General features: G+C 44.1%; 1 non-coding gene across 1 annotated transcript; it reads left to right on the forward strand.

The window, feature by feature from the left end:
• The first annotated feature begins 21,373 nt into the window (after nt 1–21,373).
• LOC122795145 lies at nt 21,374–21,510 on the forward strand. The gene has a single exon (XR_006363754.1). It is a non-coding gene; the product is annotated as a U4 spliceosomal RNA (small nuclear RNA).
• Nucleotides 21,511–21,882: the final 372 nt, after the last annotated feature.

Genomic DNA, 21,882 nt, shown 5'->3' on the forward strand with positions numbered 1-21,882 from the left:
TGCCTGGATGTTGTTGTTTAGGGTACTGATAGCAGCCCTCTGCAGCCTCTGTCCTTCTCTGTTCTGCCATTCGGCATGTGCCTGTGCCGCCATTACAGTCTGGAACATGTGTCTGGTGATTCCAGCTGCTGTGCTATGTCCTGCAGGGGTATGTCTGCCAGAGGTCCTCATACAAGCAGCACCAGCCACATGCCTGTGTGGCACATCTGCAGTCAGTACACTGCCACCATGGTGTGGAGACACACCCCACCACACATTCCTGTTCAATGCTAACAGACACTGACTGTCCTTCCACTATGGCCACTGTTGATGCGGTATGTGTTGGCAGCTGAACTGTGTGCGGGGAAGAGGGGGACATAGCTGGGATGGCAACCGTTGGCACAGATTCAGCCCCTGACATCCCTGCCTGTACCTCATGCATATGTTCATCACTGCTAGCATCTGTGGGGACACTATCAGATGGACCGCAGGAGGGTAACGCACCTACATCACCTGTGAATGCAAAGAAAGACTCTAAATTACAATAGACACACACACACTGACACACACACACACACACACACACACACACACACACACACACACACACACACACACACACACACACACACACACACACACACACACACACACACACACACACACACACACACACACACACACACACACACACACTGACACACACACACTGACACACACACACTGACACACCATGCATGTGATATGACAGATGACATGCAGCATGCTTGTGATACAGCTGACAGCATGCAGCTCAGACATCAATAGTGTTTGTAAGCATACCCCCTGGAATGCACACTACAGCAGGCAGGTGTCATATCATTATCCATGCAATTCACTTGATCATGGTAGTATGCATGCATCCCCGTGATACACCATGTGGACCAGAACAGGATAACAGTACACATGGCTGACGTGACCTTGATATGTAATCTGCTGATGTGTGCATTAACATGCATGCATGCCTGACACAATGGTGTCCTGACACATGTACAGCATCATACTGGGTATCACATTGCGGTGTTGTCCATATGCCCTACAGATAGAATGTATGTTGAGCAAATGTGCATGGGCATGGTAGGGGACTGTGAGACATCTACATTGCTTTACAGTGTGAAGTACAGACACTGTGCCATTGCATACACACCAAACCATGCTGTGTCATGTGACAGGTCACTGGAGGACATACAGATGACACCCCTGCACGATGACTACAGAGTGTTAGCTGCCTGGCAACCATGCCCACACATAGCGGACCTGTCACGTCACCATTTCACTCATGACATTGATGTACCACGCACACAAGGTGCACAGCTAACAGTGATGTCCTACGGCAGTAGGGGAAAAGTACAGTATCTGTGGCCTGGTGTCACTGTCAGTGGAATCTGTAAAGGTAACTACCATCATGCTATGACACAGACATCATGTTCAACACATTTTATGAGGTACGCATCACTGCCACCTCCACTAGCTGTGCACAGGCATTTAAGATGTGCAGTGTACCACATCACCTGTACAATCGGTCTAGTATGGCTGTAATTGGACCATATGTGGACAAAGTGGGACAGGGTGTATCCACATCCCATCTACTGTGTGGCTACGTGTCTCTGGCCATCCCCCATGGCCATGTGTGCACATGTGTTGGTCATGTATGTGATGGCCGTCTATCACACATGTCTGTGTTGTCCCATATGACATACACCCATAGATGTTGGATATGTCACCATCCACAGGGCTATGCAGACAACAGGTGTATGTGTGGTATGTGGGGTATGGGTTATGGGAAATTGTGACAATATTGCAACCAAAACGCTACATGTCTCAGACATGTCGGGTGGAACATCACAATGTGTGAACCCACTGCAGGGGCATATAACACAATGGTGATGCCTGTGGTCTGCCCATATCACTGCTCACTGTGCGGTACTGGTTTGTGTACCACATGTTTTGTTCCACTGTATAGTACATATGCCTCCATTGTAGAACACCTCCACTGTTGTATGCACAGCTGGACACACATGTAGCAATGACAAATACTGTAGTTTCATGTCTGTGTGTCATTTCATTTGTATATATTGCACATGGGTGGCCTGTGTGGATGATGGGTGATGCGACCTGTATATCCATGTATTAACTGGCCACATGGTTAATAGATCTATGATTTGACATGCCTGATACCGATGACAGTCTCATCTGCAATGGACTCTTGTCTGTGCGGCACACCAGAGGTACCTGTATAGGGTGACACAGCACTATGAACATTATCCATGACTGTATGACAGCCACAGGGTGCACAGTGCAAGTTAACACATTCGCCTGTACAATAGCATATAGTAAGCACGTGTGTGCATACCATACCTCTCAACCTCTTAGAACAATAAATGTGGACAAAGCCTACTATGATGGGGGACATATAGGGACAACTGTCACATATTGCTCTTACAAACTTAGAAATTTGCTAGACTAATAGGTTTGCATGCACATGGGCTTTACACGGAATGTGCAGTCGTAAACACAAATGTATGTCATCATTTAATCACTCCATTCCTCAGCTATTTGCCAGAAAGGGACAGATATTAAGGGGAACACACCGATAATATGAGGCAGACATCTGGACATCCTGCAAATACCTGTACAGTTCAGAGGTATGGTGCATACACAGGGTAGCATAAAGCATGTGTGTCCACATACCTTGCATATGTTGTTACATTACATGATGTACACTGACACATGCACGTACGTGGGATATACTGGCCATATGCTTAGTACTGACTTACCAGGCAACTCCAGGCTCATTGGTTGGGAGACACCCACCTCCACGATGGCAGCTAGTGTTTGTGGGAGCTGTTCCGAGGGTGTCCCCAGACTGGCCAGTAGTTCCTCTGTGTGTGTGAATGGAGGCTGGGTTGGTGGCCCACCACCTGTTCCACCTTGTTCCCTGGCGATTGCAGTGGCACGCTGTTTTGCATGACGTATCAAGTCCGTGCGGTGTCTGCACACCTGCTGGTAGGTGCAGTTGTGGCCACCCACTTCGTGGACCCTCCTGCGAAGATCCTGCCACAGGTCGTCCCACTGCTGTGCATGCTGTAGCACATGGCTAAATAACACCTCATAGTTCTCATGGAGGTACGGGATTATGACATCATCCTCCTGTCGGCTGTATGCTGGTAGGCATGTACGAGGCATTATCTGTAAGACATGATGGAGGTGACAGGTCACATTTACAGACATGTACAGTGATACTGCTGCACATACATTTCTAGTACATCTGCACAGTTATCTTTGCAAATCAACATGACACTAACACGACTGGCATGTATGTGTCACACACATGTAACACCTAGTATGCACTGGATATCATCCCTATATATGTGTGTCACCTCATTAGTGTTCTTACTGCATGTGACGTCTGTCTTCATGTGGGCATGTCTGTTTGCCTGCACTGGTGTTCTTACCTATCTACACATGCCTGATGTATCCACGGTAATGCTGTTGACCTTGATGCTGTGTATATGTCACATATCAACACAGACACAGCCTTACTGGACTTGGGCAGTGACAATGCACCAAGTACACATGGAAACCTGTACATGCATCTGTTTTGCCATAGACATCTACACTGCACTGTACAGGTGTTCAACATCCTGCCACGGATCGCCTGTGTTGCACATGTGCTAGACATGAGACAATGGCTAGTCAGACATCATTCGCAGGTAAGGTTATTGGCTATGGCATGTACGGACTGGATTTCCTAGCTGTATCCGACACCCATTACGCCACCGCGAGGGGCATCAGTAACACATTACTGATAAAGATAGTTGATACTACATCTACCATACGGCCATCACACCATGTATAACAGGGATGATATGTGCAGCTATGTGGACAGGGCTGCATGGTATGGTGGGAGTATGTCACAGGTATGGCACAGGGATCTGTCCAGCATGTGGCCATCCTAGTCATAGGACAGTGGTTGTCCATGACGTATGTCTTTCAGATCAGGCTATGGACATGTAGCATGTCTAACAGCATAGTGCGGCATATGTCTGTATGCAAGGTGGATAGCATGCTGCATACTGGAGGTGAGTATTGTGGAGGCTGGTATCGGCCATCCACGCATGGACCCTACCCCTGGAGGGTGATATGTGTTCCAATATTGGTCACACGGGTGCTGTGTATGCCTGTCCAATGATCTCCATGCTCATGGATACCACCCTGTCATGTCATGGGTACCTTGGCTGACTACCTAAAGGGCCAGGGAGACATCTCCAGCTCAGGGAGGTGTACTGCACTACACCATCCCTAACACAGTGTCCATAATGTTGACCACAGCCTAGGTGTTACTTAATGGGTACAGGGGTATTTCCCCTAGTGGTGTCATTGCTGATATCATCCACCAGAATGTGCACATATGTCACACACCTCACACACACAGCCCATTCTGTATGTTGTTCGCAACACTGTGACAACTATTGCCCATAGGTCATGGCCATTCACATCCTCACATACACAGATGGCTGACATTTGTCTGTGTGGTATGGGCTACAATGCGGGTGGGGTACAACATATTAACCCTGGTTTACTGTAGCTGACACCGTGTGATATGCACATGTCACTGTAGCACCTTTAGTAGTTGTGAGTCTGTCAACAGGCCACTAGTAGAACACTCCTGTGACATACAAAGGCATTTGTAGTCAAACATCCGTACTGTCTTGTACATCTGTACTGCTAACATCTACATTGATAATGGTTCATGGACTTGCAGACCATACCCGGCAGTGTTCTGATGCGGTGCCACCAATCATGACTGTCGTCAATACTTGTGGGTTGATATTATCCAATACCCTATCTGTAATGTATGGGCATGCTCGACACTTGTTCAGAGCTTCTTGGCACATTATGAGCTACTGCTTAGTTTAGCACCAATTTCACACCAGTCCTCACAGGTACACTGTCTGTCCATACATTTCCAGCTTGCTTACAGTACAACAGCTGTCATACACACATCACTCACATACCTCGTGAGACATGGTGGTTTATACAGTGTGTCCACCTGGCACATGCCACTTATCTACAGGCATGTCCAACTGGCACGTACCAGTGCTATTGCCTGTCACTATGATGACTATGTTGTACATGTGGCAATAGAGCTATTCTCATGTACACAGTCAATGCACACCTCCCAAAATACAACAGTACAGCCTGTGGGGGATGCACATATGTAGCCCTGCTGGGGGTTATACTGTCACCAACCCTGACTGCACCTGACAGTCATGTGGGGATGTGCAACATTGGCAATGCACCCCACTCATCACATAGTCCCACATGATCCCCACCACAGGCCACACATACGGAGACACCTTGTACAGTACCCCTCCATACTCTGTGTGGGCACTAATGGTAGCCCACATCGCCAAACACAACCACACCAACCTATAGCCCACAGACATGTGTGCCCATCACATACAGCCAATAGGGTGTCATAACATACACGACACACCTGTCATAGGTGACTGTCGGTGGTCACACTGCTGTTCCACTCAGCAGGCTACACAAGGAAATAGTCACTTACATCCTGCTGTCAAGTAACTGGTTCTGCAACATAACCTATGCACATGCCACAACTGAGCAGGTACGATGTGACTCATCTTCCATGTGTGTGTGACTGAAGTTGTATCTCAGGGCACAGACTATGTGTGCAGGGACATGCAATAGCCCACCAGTGTTGTAGCCCTGATGGTGTGGTCAGAGCCCTGGGGAGCATTTTGCGGTCATCTGGACCTGTTACCACTGTACTACAAGCGACTGTGTCACTCCCAACAGTTGTCCATGCTTCTGCTGTCATTCCACAGGCATCTAGTATAAATCCACTTTGACAGACCTGGTCAAACAACATGATGCTGTGGCACAGTTGACCTGCACCTGTCAGCCCTGGGAGTACGGATCACATGTTGGACTCTTGCTGCTTTTATACTGCCTGTCTTGCACAGTGTCCAATAATAGTCACCACCAGAATGGGAACTGGCTGGCGAAACATGTGGTCATGTCACACAATGCTTGACATCATCCTCTGTGATGCACACAGGCAAGGCACACCTGATACTGCACCACTTCAATATCTCTGCAGTGACTGGGACCTGCCTCTTGGCTCTGCAGAGTACACCTGCAATGACTGGTTATAGACAGACCGTACCTCTCAGGCACGTACCTGGATTGGCACACCCACGGCTGAGGTGTCCCCATATTCCACTATGTTGTACACACATCCCGGCTGGTTACTTAGCACAATGCATCACAGGTGCTCCACGTGCAAATAACTGTGTCCAGAACTACTGCTGCTACTGATGTGAGACTGACAGTAACCCACACTTAACTGTGATAGCCGCACATGTACCGACACATTAGGCGTACACTGTCTGTGAGTAATAACCTCTGCTCAGCTGGTTCGACCCATACACCACCTCCAAGACCAACAGTATCCTTGACATGGACACTACCAACATGTGACTGCTGTTCCACACCTTGGGTTATCCCCTCATTGGTGGAATACGAACATATGCTACTCACCCTTGTTAGCCACATACCGGCACCACACACTTCATGGCATACACAGTCGATGAGTACTACAACACCTACTACAGATGTCGTATGACAGTGGTAGTTGACGTCATGACACACATGCAGGTGGACAATGCACATGCAAATGCTGAGACATACCCCAGTGCACTTTATTAGCACGTACACGACAATATGGTTCATGCTATTCCACACAGAGCCATGATGGTACACACCAGATAACAGACGACACTCTGGGGGTTCGGTTCCATGGACATACTTTACAACAACAGGTGGGGGCTGTTGCACAGTGGTGTACATTCTCATGGGTGGGGTAACTCACTGGTCAGCCTCGGTAGGGCCACGGGATCCCTCATCACATATTCCATAACTAGCTACATACACATTACTGCAACACATTCCGAGATGTACCACAAGGCATTATGGTGGTATGTCAGTAGTCGTATGCAATACCTACATCTGCTCACACATACAACTGTCACTCTGGAACATGAAAGCAACAGGTGATGTTGGCAACATACTGTCTGATGGCTTCAATGCTAACATTACACCCTCTCACTCCCTACGGGGCCACATTCCTTGCAGGAACATTGTGGTGTACCTGCGGTCCCACCTACACAGTACTGACCTGCACTCTATATGTCCTAGGACACTGGCCCCTTGTTACCCTACAAAATCCCAGGCTGTGATGTCCACAGACCTCTGAACGACATGTCTCCCCACTGGGACACCATATTCAGTAATAGCCTTGTACCAGACATTGTGGCCCCTCACTGGCACACAGCGATAGTTACACTCCACACAGGTGGCACCACCATGCACAACTGGGACTATTGCCCTACACACCTCACTGGACTGTTCTGCACGGCTATAGGGCACATCATCATGGACATCATTTGCTGAGTCATTGTTGTGCTCCGGTCCTTTGATGCCAGCTGGGTTGGTCTTGTTGGGGCCACAGCATGCCTCCTACACCTGTTGAACACCTTTCATACAGTCACCAGAGTAGTTGATGATGACACGGGGGTCCACACAGCCTACATTGTCCTCTCGCTGCCTTTCAGCACCATTCTCCATTCTGGTATTGACAACATACACATCCACCTGCACATCACAACATATGTCTCAGGATGTTATGCAAAGTGGCTAATGGACAGCACACACACACTGAGGGTGGCATACCATATCACATACTGCATTCCAGTTACACTTGGCATACCACAGTCCTCAGTCATGGGGCCATCATGTTCGGTATATGCTTCCCTGAGGTACAGGCTACCACTGAGGGGACTTCCCTGCCTAGCTTTATGGACCACTGCATACCCAGCGCTGTTGTTGCTCCACCAGCTGATACAGACCCCATCCATATGGGTGTCACTGTGACGGATACTGATATGAACATCATGGCCTCAACCTACATGACACTTGGTATGAACATCACCTTTGCAGTACACCATCCACCCACTGGTTATCACATAGGTGTTAGTCCTCTGCATACATGTCGCATTGTACGTGTTTGTAAAACTCATGTATGTCGCACACACTCCTGTGATTACCACATTGCCACTATGGCACGGATATCCTTCTACGTGTCCACACATGTCTGTACTGGGTGTGTAGCTGGTACATAGGCACCCATTGTACCTCTGAACATCGGACTTATACACACATCCATGGGTACAACACCCCGCTTAGGGTGTACCTTCCACAACAGCTTTACATAACTCAACATTAAAATGCCATGACGTTTATTGAGCTATGACAGTTAAAGTTTGCGGCTTATGTACAGACACCACGTCTGTACACATTTGCGGACTACATACAGGGCCCATGTCTGCAAATATGTTAATGGATATACTCCGCATACACGACATAAACAATAGCCACTATGAGCATGATGCTCATGGATATGTGCACACATGTGACAGTGTGTGGCATGTGCTTGGGGGTTGCATTCCCAGACCGGACACTCACCATGCTTTGGGACAAGATTCCTATGTACATCACGCATGGACAGTCAGTAGCAGTGTTCATGTGATATCTCGCTTGGTGGATGGTGGACACATGTACGCCAGGGATCACTGCAGTGGCTGTACTGTGCAGAGATGCAGGTTACACATGGCTCTTCTGTTCACAGGGCACCACCCTAGAGAGGTGCCACTGGTGTGCACACTGTAGTTGTTGTTACACATAGACTTGCCAGACTGCATGGTACCCCACTATGAACCTGTGGAGCTATTACATGTCCTTTGTGCATGGTTACTGGAATAGCCCTTCCATTTAGATTAGCTGTCATGCTATTACAATGTCCCGTGACTACAGGCCATATGTATCCTGTTATTGTACACGCCAATCATGTTCATGTTTGTCTGTCACATCTCTTCTGCTATTCTAGTATGGGAGTAATGTTTGTCTCCTTTGCAAATGCACAGAGTGGATTACATTATTTATTTCATCATAACTGTTTATACATAAATTAATTACATACTACTCACATCACTATACGGTACCTTTGTTATGTATCATATGCCTGTTCTCCTGTGTAGCATATCTGACATATCAATCTACTGTACTATACATTACACATGTTTTACATGGTATCCCATAATTCAAAGCATACTTGCACAGAGGGACCACCTTAGACATGTCATTAACGTTATATGCCCATACACGTGCGTACTGTTACAGTATAGCCACATATACTATCCCCTGCTATGGCACGTACTTATTGGACATACCCTGCCACTGATGGCGGGTCGTATGACATTGTTCTGTTTAAAACCATCATGTTGCATCCCTTGTGGTGTCTGTGCTGTTTACTTTGTGGCCCACTGCTGGACGCACAACTTCTACAAGCATTAGTACGATCAGCAAGACATCACTACATAAATACCATTCCCCACTTTATGCATGGCGGACACTTTTAATTACTGCAAACCAGGCTATGCATACACTGACATAACTTAATACAGAACATACTATACATACAGTTAGTGTTCTACATACCTTGATATTGTTCCGGTATTTTATCTCTATCTCGCTCTTCTGTATCACTCTTTAAACTGTTTTACGGTATGAGCATACAGTTTGCATATCTGGCAAGTCATCCTTATATACGTCTATACCTGCAACATGTGGTTTACTGCTGCCAATTGGTGGTCTGGTGTGACTAATTACGTGCACTTCAGCTGTGCAGCTACTCCATTCACCAATTACGTGGCAACAGTGAGGTATAACTGAATTCTCCACTTGGGCGTTGGCCATTTGCCCTGCCTTCAGGGAGACGGCCTGTATTGTGTTTTGTTGTGTGTAATTGCAACTGCTATGTGTAGAGCCAAGTGTATTTTGGAGTCATGTCCCCCATGGATTGTGTGTGACGGCTTGAGTATGTGGTTCTACCTGTGACTGTTCCTGTCATCCCACACGTCTGATAACGGACTATTGCAAACACCTCTAGCATCGCCGTTTGTTCCGTTATACGACGGATACAATTTTGCATGGTGCCTTTAAATGTGTGTCTCACAAGGTATGTTAACGGTTCAGCAGATGTAATTGACTAGATGTTTGGGCTGTGGTTACGGTCTGTATTGCTATTGTTTCCAGTGTGGGGGATGTAGGCGGGTGTACTTAGCATATACGGTTTTGTGGGGCTTGCATTTCTACGTAGTCCATATATATATATATATGTGTGTGGGCCCCTTTCCTAATTACAGTGCTATCACTTAATAGACTTCTGTTATGGGAATTTACTTTGGGCCATTGTTAATTGGTTTCTATATGGTATGCAGGTGAGGTTGATACTTCCATACCGCCGGATGTACGGCGATATGTGCAGGGATCTTTCTAAATGACCGCTATCCCGTGTATGTCTGTCCCAGATATTTGCAGTCATTGCAGTGGTGTTGGTGTCAGACCCTCTGTGACATGGCTTGCCACCTTTTTATATGGCCATAGTTGGACACTTGCAGGTCACACAGTGGTGTTTACAGGCTGACATATGGCCATGGTCAGTACACAGGATAGCACATACTTTTATCCTCATTACATACCAATTGTTCTTGGACCTTAACTACTTATTGGTTTGCATGTAACATTTCCGTTTCTTACATACAGGCATGAGTATTTCCTGCAACTATTGCATAATATTTGAGACATACTAATGTCCTAAACTCTCGGACAGTTGCCCTTTGTAATGTTTCATGTCAGGACACACCTGCCCAGGGGGGGCTGTCCCTCCCAATGTGGGACAGGTGTTTACCGCATGCCTACGGCTAGCTATACCTGCACCTACCATAATCATCTACCTCCGAGTTGCCACCTACAGACACACGACAGGCTACATCACTCACAACCACAGTTGTACACGGTACCTACATGGACCACACCGCCGGCAGCGGTGACTACATGTCCTTACTATCGTCATATTGCTCGCAGTTCTACTGTTCCAGTACTGTGTTCTTTCTGTCTTTCAGCCTCCTGGTTACGCGTGTCAGTGTGTGACACGTTCCATAGTTGGCGGTATCCTATTTATTTGTACCTCAAAGGTGTTTTGAATGTCGTTGACCTATCTATATATTTGCAGATGTCAGTGACCCCTTATATATCGACATATATCACACTATCGCCCTTTCTATCTGTATTATATATGTGTAGATATATATATATATATATATATATATATATATATATATATATATATATATATATATATATATATATATATATATATATATATATATATATGTGTATATATATATATATATATATATATATATATATATATATATATTGATATCTCGGACAGGAGTGGTAACAGGCATGCTACGCCTTTCATTGTGTGTTTGTCAGTGTATACTGTGTTTCCTGGAATCCGCACGTTTGTTTCTGTACATGTCACATTGCACACCTGCCATAGGTTAAGATTACCTCCCGTCCCACTTTGCGAGGGACAGTCCCTCTTTGTGCAGTTGTGTCCTGCGAAATATTTGTGAACATAGCAAATGTCCTGCGACTTTGGGACAAACATATTCCCTATAGTTTATGTAATAGTTGCATAAAACACTTATTCTGTATCTGACCCACCTACATGTTACAGGACACGGAACACGTACCTGCGACCATTACTAGAATAAGTTTTTATCTATGCAAAACACTGATGTTCTGGTTTTCATACTGGCCGGGTGTATGTGTCGTCCTGCAGACATCTGGCGTATGTCCCACATTGGTCATTTGAAACTGTGGCAACCCTACCATACGTACATCTTGCCTAGCAATAGTGTTGGGTGATTGTATACATGAATGCCTGTTCCACTCCTGGCAGTGGTTGTTTTACCCTTCAGAGCAGGAGCTATTTGTTCAGGGGTGACTAATGATGGTTTCACCTATTCTGTACATCACTGACTGTGATCTGCGCAGTGGTCAGTGACACTTAGCCCTGTTTCGCGCATATCCGTATAGTCATATGTAAACATCGCTTACCAGCTGTGGGAAACACTTATTCCCGCTAACGTGTGCTACACATATTCTGATGACCTGCATCCAGAATGCATTACCATGCCATCGGGATTACGTTACATCCCTTGCGGGTCATGGGACCGGGAACATGCATGACAGTCACTGTATGTACCACTTGGACATCTGGGGGTTGTACACGTATTATGTCATTTTGTATGTGAAGTACACTACAGCAGTTACTCCACACTACACTCACATGGATAACTCCGTTAGTTTACAAATTGATGAGTCCAGTTAATGGTATGTCCATGTGATGTTTGCTGGCTGTACTCCGGCATTGGGTATGTATATCACAATTAGCTACACCCGATAATGTGCTACACCTTCATACAACCGTGGATGCAGCATGCTGGGGTGACGAATGCCTATCATGGGTACATCCCCTGCCTTGACACAACATCCATGATTACATTTTGTAGAGCCCCTCAGTAACGCAATGGGGAATCCATGATGAGTGTGTGTAGGACAGTGCTTACACACATGTGCTCCCGTGATTGCCTCTGCTCCAGTAAGCGACAGTTGCTTACTCAATGTTGTGGCAACGGGAGTCACTGTTTGCCCCGTTTGGTGTTTTGCCTCTGACAATCGGGTGTGTACCTACCGATGTACCTGAGAACCTATACACACAGCAACGACAGATGCTGATAGGCGCATCTACTGTTCAGGTGTCGACATTTCCATGTTCCAATGGCTGTTGTGTGTACAATGTTTGAGGGCATGCCTATGTATGATTCCACAGTGGGCCACCTATACATCACAATTTACAGGTAGTCGTGTTTGTGTGCCATCCATGTTACTGTGTGTGCAGGTGGGGAGGGGTGTCAGTCCATGGGAGCCTACACTGTCAAGGTATGTGCTATACGTTCCCTCTTTGCCAAGGTGTAGGCATATTGGGCACACCTCCGTCTGCCTACTGGGGCTGGCACAGTGTGTCCATGGTCTGGATCCCTCTGTGCCTGTGTTGGCCTTGGCAATTGTGGTGGGCTTTGAGGCCCTCCTCCATTTTGACCCTGCTGCAGCTGTTTCCGCAGGATCATAATATGTAGCATGGTACATGTTATGAAGATGTGAGCACACATGCCTGGAGAGTACTGCAAGTCTCCACCAGATGTGTCCAAGCACCAGAACCGTGATTTCAGCATCCCGAACACATGCTCTATGATGATTCTGGTTTGTGCATGTGCCTCATTATGGCATTCTTGCATTGGTGTGTGTGCATTTCTGATGGGGGTCATCATCCACGGCTCAAGTGCATAGCCAGCATCCCCCAGAAGGTGGCCTTGTGGGATGTCCCCCTTGACAAATACCTGATACAGCTGTGAGGCATACCAGATATGGGAGTTGTAGTAGCTTCCAGGGCTGCCAGCACACACATCCATGATAATGCCCTGGGCATTGCACACAACCTGGCAGATGATGGAGTGGAATCCCTTGCAGTTTATGTAGCGCCTACCATACTCACCGGGTGGTGATTTGAATTTGTATGTGCGTACAGTCTATCGCACCCAGTACCTCCGGGTAGTTTGCCACATGGTGGAAGTGATGCATATTGCTGGCCAACTCCTCCTGAGTTTGGGGGAAGTATATATGCTCATTGGCATGTGGTAACATGGCATCCAGGAACTGGTGTAGTACCCTGGATGCCGATGCCTGTGAGATCCCCATTATATCTCCAGTTGGCCTTTGAAAGGTACCTGTGGCTAGTATTCGCAAGCTTACACATACCTTCGTGTCCACTGGGATGGGTTCCCCTCTGTTGTTTCTGGTTCTCAGGCATGGCCGGCACATCTCTACTATTTGCTGTAAGATGTCCCTGTCCACCCTGTAACGCTCTACTATCTCCAGATCATGTAGACCCTGGTAGGTTACCCTTGGTCTGAACACTCTTCTCCTCCTCCATGGTTGTCGGCATCATCCTCCACAACACCGTCAGTCTGTAACACATGCTGATGAATCACAGCTATGGCAGCTCCCAACATGTACATTTTAAAAGTTCCCCGTGTGTTTACACCTATGGTGCAGTTTTTGGGAATACACAGGTGTGTGTTGGGTGCTTTCACACTTTATACTGTTTTGCTGTGAACACTTATGATGTCATAGGGTGTGTATGTACGATCGTGGCTACAGGGTATCTTCTGTGTTTTATTAACACAGTCCAAGAAATATCCAAAATGCTCGATGCTGACAAGATCCAACCAAAGGAAGACAGTCCAGTATATTCAAGCAAAAAAACCTTCCGGATGGATACTGCTGTTATCTAAAGTTCTTTATTAAAACCAAATAAAATCCAAAAACACAATATGTAAAAGATGTTAGCGCTTTCGGGTGTTACCCTTCATCAGACAAGGCACAATCATTATGAGACATTATTTAAAATAAACATAAACCAATCATGAACTAGTAAAAGACCCGCCTGTTTTTCAGGGCGGGCTTCATGGGTATGACATCATTAAGACCAGGCCATCTATGAGCCATAAGTTCTATAATCCACCTTGACTCAATCAGCTCTGTCTGTTGTTTTATGTCCCCCCCTCTTTTGTTCAATGTAATGTTTACTATAGCCCTAAAACTGAAATCATGTGTTGGAAACTCATTAACATGCCTGAACAACAGACAGAGCTGATTGAGTCAAGGTGGATTATAGAACTTATGGCTCATAGATGGCCTGGTCTTAATGATGTCATACCCATGAAGCCCGCCCTGAAAAACAGGCGGTCTTTTACTAGTTCATGATTGGTTTATGTTTATTTTAAATAATGTCTCATAATGATTGTGCCTTGTCTGATGAAGGGTAACACCCGAAAGCGCTAACATCTTTTACATTTAGATAACAGCAGTATCCATCCGGAAGGTTTTTTTGCTTGAATATACTGGACTGTCTTCCTTTGGTTGGATCTTGTCAGCATCGAGCATTTTGGATATTTCTTGGACTGTGTTTTTGCTCTATAGGTGCTGAGCTGCTGTGACCATGCCTGCTCAAGTAAGCTCTGCCCATGACATGGCTGTTAGTGAACAACAGAGTCTTAATGGGAATGAACAAAACTTTGAGCGCTTCATTTTAAAGGACAATCCACTGCTTGACATGGGGTTTTCTATACCTGACAATGTTGGGTTTAGTGCTTCAACTCCAGCAATGGTGGATCAGAATTTTGATGGACTCCTGAGAGATTATAATTTTAAAATGGCTAAATTGCAAAGACTACAATGGCAGACTTTTCATTTCCAAGCGTGTTTACAATATGGCATAGTCCCTCGTGGGATGAGGGTCCTATGCATGCCGACTCAGGGTAATCGTTACCCTGAATTGCTGGCCAAATGGCAGTTGATAAATATTAGAATGAGTTTCCAATATATGGAACTCCTTAATAGTTACTTTGCTTCAGAAATAACCTCCCTGAAGGAAGAGGTTAAGAAATTACATTTTCAGCTACAGAACGACTTTGCAGGGTCAACCCACACAAAACGGCTGAATGAAACTTACCAACTTTTGATTGACAATGAGAACAAATTGAAGGCAACTAAAATGAATAAACTCAGGAGAGATCACGAGGACTTCTCCAGAGGTAATATTTTTGTATGGGTGAGACCTAGACCGGAACATCCAGGAAGGAATAACAATGATATTGGAACCTCGTTTCACCCACGCCAGGTGGACAACATTTTTTCCACAGCAGTCAGGCAAGCTGAGAAATCTGAGAGGACCACGCAACCTGGTAGCATAGTTCCGTTACCACAGCGATACTCTAGCCAAAGGGAGGGCTTGTCGACGGAGGATGATGTCATCGATCACGCTGCGACTGTTCCCTGTGTTGAAGCGCCTCATTCTGCGGGTGCTTCCGTAGGAGATTTGGCAGTTGATGGGGACGGTTTGGTTAAAGTCAGTGTTTTGGAACATTGTTTGCCTTCTGAAGCGACCAATGCTTCTATAACAGGTTTGGACAACAAGAGAGATGGGAGTGGAACCGGAGAGAATGTTGAATTACGACTGGGGGCTCGACCAAAAGGAGCGTCGGTGCAACAGAATTTTTTGAACAATCTACCTGTTCCAGTCAGGAAGAAAGGAGCATGGAAGCGCTCCTTGAGCGAGAGCAGAGACTCGCAGAGCAAAAAGAGGTTCCTGGACTGACTAATGCTGGTAATAATATTGTATACAATATATCTAGCCATGTTTTGAGTCCACATGAACTTTATGTTCTTAACAAGGGACTATCATTTGTTCCCAGCAAGGAAAGCATTTATCATGAAGTAATAATGGACATTATGATGTTTTGTAGGACAGCTGCCTTACGCAACATGTTTGGAAGTAATGATACTAACAGGGTGATGTTGAGACAACCCAGTGTTTTTGTTCCTACATTTACTGCATCTATGAGTCTTTTTATCAATGCTTGTGAAAAAGATTTATTGGAATATTTTCAATGTGGCTTGATACAAAAATATTACAATTTGACCCCCATACAGAAGCAAGCTTTACATGATTTAAGCAACAACCATAGGGTTACCATCAAGATGGCAGATAAAGGGGGGGCCACTGTGGTTATGGACACTAGCTTTTATCATAATAAATTGAATCTTTTATTATCTGACAAGGAGACCTATTTACTAGTAAACCCACTTAATGTTAAGTTAATTATAGATAAAGTGCATTCATGTTTGAAACAACTTTTGCAGAAGGAAACCATCAATGAGGAATTGTACAATTTCCTCAAAATAGAAGATGTTGTGACCCCTATTTTTAAGGGTCTACCCAAAATACACAAATCTTTAGATGATCCACCTATTAGACCCATTGTTTCTGGCAGGAAATGGGTGACAGAAAATATTTCGATATGGCTTGAAACTACACTTCGACCCATGGTCGATGACATAAAGAATATTTTATCTGATACAGGGGGCTTCCTGAGAGCATTAGGAGAGGTACAGAGGGGAGCCAATGATGACCCATATCTTATGGTGACCTTAGATGTAACTAGTCTTTTCACTGTTATTAATAATGAGTATGGCATTACAGCTATAGGAGAAGTTTTGAAGACAAGAGAGGTTGAGCAACCTAAGATAGATCTGATTGCAACTATGCTACATTTGGTGCTAGACCATAATGTTTTTCTGGGTCCTGAACAACTGTACAAACAAGCACAGGGTGTAGCCATGGGCACACCCTGTGCTAACACCTATGCTAACCTTGTGCTCTCCTATTGGGAGAACCAGTTTATTTACAATCATCCCACTTGGTGGTCCTATGTCAGGTTATATAAACGTTACGTGGACAATATTTTTATTTTGTGGGAAGGGGAGGAATCGTCCATGGATTGTTTCGTGGATTATCTTCATTCCACCACTCACTTTTTTAGATTTACCAAAGTGTTTTCCCACATTCAAATAGATTTTCTTGATGTCCTAATAACACAAACTAGCACAGGATTCACTACTGGATTACACCGGAAGGAGTGCTGGAAAAATACGCTTTTAACATACGACAGCATGCATCCACGCTATACCTTTCCCAGTATTATACAAGGACAGGTAAGCAGGATATCCAGGATTTGTACTGATGAATCTGTCTTCGAAGGGGAAACCAATAGGTTGAAAAGTTTTTTACTAGACAGGGGTTACAAAGGTGGGATGGTCAATAAGACCATTTCGCACAGTAAAGCCAAGAGGGGACTTGTTTACAAACCATGGCTACATTCCCAAGTACAACCAGTAAGAGTTGACAAAAAGGAGGAGCGTCCTTTTAAAATGATGTTCACTTACAGTAGCAATATTAAGGACATCACTGATATTGTGAAGAAAAATTGGAATATCCTAATCAGTGATGATAAGGTTAAGAAAGTTGTAGGTTCCCACCCTATGTTTGGATATAGAAAGAATAAAAATTTGAAGGATATTCTCTGCAGAGAGCACACTATGCAGGATAGAATATATGTCAAACAAATTGGGAGTACACCATGTGGAGCATGCAAGGCCTGCCCATATGTTAACAGGGATACAACTTTTTTGCATCATATTATAGGTAGAAATATACAACTGAAAGCTAGGGCAACTTGTAGGACAAAAAACATAGTTTACCTGGCTGAGTGTAGGTCTTGCCCATGTTTTTATGTGGGCAAGACCAACAATATGTTCAAAGTGAGGGTGCTACAGCATCTATCAGCCATAAGAAATGGCGATATACACAATGCCCTATTCAGGCATGTTAATGAGTTTCCAACACATGATTTCAGTTTTAGGGCTATAGTAAACATTACATTGAACAAAAGAGGGGGGACATAAAACAACAGAGCTGATTGAGTCAAGGTGGATTATAGAACTTATGGCTCATAGATGGCCTGGTCTTAATGATGTCATACCCATGAAGCCCGCCCTGAAAAACAGGCGGGTCTTTTACTAGTTCATGATTGGTTTATGTTTATTTTAAATAATGTCTCATAATGATTGTGCCTTGTCTGATGAAGGGTAACACCCGAAAGCGCTAGCATCTTTTACATATTGTGTTTTTGGATTTTATTTGGTTTTAATAAAGAACTTTAGATAACAGCAGTATCCATCCGGAAGGTTTTTTTGCTTGTGTTTTATTAACGGAACCACTATTGTGCTGCCTTTGGTGTTGCATTACATTTGGATGCTGTGAATTACCTCCTGCCCTTCCATTTACATTTGTGCACATTACATCTACCATTTGCTGGCATGCATCCAGCTGCCTGCTTTCATTTGTAATTTCTTAGACCTGGCTTATCTTGCGTAATGTGTGCTATTGCCGGTCTACTGTGGGTTTGCTTTGCTCTGCTATGACAGTTCTTCTATCTTTGCATTCCAAGTCATCCCCTCCTTTCTTTGCAATCCTATGTCTCCCCTATTCTGTTTTGCAGGTTTCTGCATGCAGGCTTGTCTACTGCCGTCGATTGGCCACCGTGAGTTGATTGGTGTTAATTGCTCATTAGTACACCAATTACCCTGCTTCGGCATTTCCTTCTTTTCTTCCCCTGACCTTCCTGTTTGTGCTACTGTTCACGGCGCATGCATCCGCTTACCGGGTTTCAGGCACGATTTCATCCCCATACACATGCGCTTTCAGGCACCATGTGTGCTCTCAGCTAAATGGTTCTACACCTTCCTCCCCACCCCTGTCCTGCAGCTTTGCTTAGCAATGGCCAGGCCAGATTTGCATTGCTCCAATGTGCTTACTGATACGGTGGCACACCCCTCTGCTGATGTCATGTATCACCTCTGATACACTCCTTGGTGTTATAACACTGCACCGTCAGGTACATTCTTAATCCGGTGGGACGTTTGTGATTCAGAATTACCTGCCTCATTTGCATGGCATTGACTACTAATTCATAGTTACAGCACCGAATACTGTCACTGGCCCTTGGCAACCCTTGAGCCTTGCTTGTGGTGTGCCATGCCTACCATTGCGTATTATGGGGCAATCCTGATTTGTCTTACGTTGCGATTTTATGACATTTGTATATATTTCCTTTGTATTCCTGTTTGCGCACACATGCCCTGTGGTTGTACTGTGCGTTACTGTGGGCATGACATTAGATGTTGTTTTTTAGGTGTTGTACATCTTTTCTTGTGCCATTGGCTGTGTATTTCACCATTGGCATATGTTAACTTTGTAATACATGAGTTTAGTCCGCTTCCATAACTCTGATGTTCTGTTTGGGAAAATGTAAACCGTGTTTTTTGGTTTACATTTCCATGGGCGTGCGCTATGCCTGCACCACTTCGTGAATCACTGTATGCCTTCATTAGCATGGTGCAACATTGTGCATGGGGTGATTTGCATACCTATGTCGAGGGCTGCATAGATCTGGTGTACGCTGGTAGTGCATGTGGAGTTGGTTCGTACCTGAATCGCTCGGCGGATATATTTGGCATTATCCCACATACGCTACGCCTGCACCTGGCGCAGGCTTCATGAATCCGGGGGAGAATTTATCATTGTCTCCTATGCACATTTTGTTGTACAATAATTTTCAGAACCCATGTTTCTGAGTAAGCGTAGCTTTCAGGAAACTCATAGTCCCTGAAAAGATATATTGCTTGGAATTTGTTGGGTTGCTGTCTGTTGACTGATGTAATATCCTGTTGGTGTTACAAAGTAAATAGGTATTGAAAACCTATGAGAATTCACAAATGACATCACTGTGAGGTTGCTGCATTAGAGAGAGACATGCAGAAGAAAGGAGGCATAGCAAAATAGAATTGATATTTTGTAGCCCAAAGAAAAATATCAATTAAATTTCATTAGGTATACTGTAACTCACAAAAACATGATAGAAATAGGTTTGCTGAGAGATGACTCATGGCCCGTAAACATGATTACTGATGCAGTACAAATGGTCTGGATCAGTTTTAGGAGTAATTAAGCAGGTAATGTCCAAGTTTAGAGATAGAGATATTTTTAATTCAAAAGTCGTCTAATTAATTTCCCTAAATGGTAAGTAGCTCAAAGCCCATTGTTGGCAAAGTTGAGACAAAGTTGAATCCTTGCTTCAGACTTTATGGAAAAAGGCAAAAAAACATTTGCACTAACTATAGTATAGATGTGCTCATAGAATTATTCATAACATCCCATGATTTCTGAATATCTTATAACATAGATTCAGTCATTATAAGACTTCCAAGGATGGAAGCTATAATATATTTGTAGTAGTGCAAATTAGACAGGGAAAAAAAATCAACTTTCCACAGATCTGATGCAGACTTTTGAGTTAGATAGTAAAATAAGATTTGACTAAGAATAATCAGATACCTAAGACAGTAGAAGCATTGCATAATAGCAGTGATGATCTGCTTAATTAACATACAAAGTAAAAAAGATACTATCAGAACAGCATCTTCTAAAAAGTCGCTTCTTGTGCTTTAAAAAAAATCTCATTTGTGAAATTAATGTTAAGCTATTGTGCAGTAGCTAAAGTTTTTTGTGAGAGTGTCTATGAATTCTCCTAAGCATTATGAATTAAAGATTTTCTGTACCTTTTCTGTGTTATGAGATATTTTGGAAACATGGGTAAAATATAGAAATGCAGTGTTATGTAATGTGAAAAACCTATTGTGTCATTCTTATCTTTTAGAACGATATGCCAGTTTAGTAAAATGAGTGTTAAAATTTACAAAGGAAAAAGCATGGCAAACCTTGTTGAAAAGACTTGACATTATTTCCATATTTGATCCCAGAATGCATCAGGAAAGTTTCCACAAGCAGTCAAAGTCTTTGCAATATAGGGAAGGATGAGCCCCAGCTAGTTTTTTTAGCTTAGCACAGTGGTAATATCATAGCCAATGAAGGTTTACTGAGGCTTGATTATTACTATTTGAAAACTTTACTCAATACCCCGTTAAGTCTGTTTTATGACAGACTTTGGCAATTTTTTACTTTCTCTGAGGAGACTTTGTGTATTGTAAAAATTAGGCTTCGGAGAAAACATTGGTATTTTTACATATTTTTTTATGACAGCATGTTGTGTTTTTTAGAAGTTGATACTTCAATTTTTGAGAACAAATGATTGAAGTGCACTTATTTTTTATGACATATTGTTTATTTCTCATTTTGCTTTATGTAAATATTTGTGTAAAAAGTTGTTTTTTGTTTATGCGGTAATAAAGCTATAACAGATACATTTCCATGTTTTAATAATGCTGGCAAGTGGAAGTCATTAAAGTACTTCATGGAGATTTTCTTCTTCATTGCAATATAATTTTTTTAAAGTAGGGTAGGATTTTTCCAGAGACCCATTTCATTACTTACCTTCTGAAAGTATA

The sequence above is a fragment of the Protopterus annectens genome, chromosome 2.part1 (assembly GCF_019279795.1).
Source record: "Protopterus annectens isolate FY-2018-M chromosome 2.part1, PAN1.0, whole genome shotgun sequence".
NCBI lineage: Eukaryota > Metazoa > Chordata > Ceratodontiformes > Protopteridae > Protopterus > Protopterus annectens.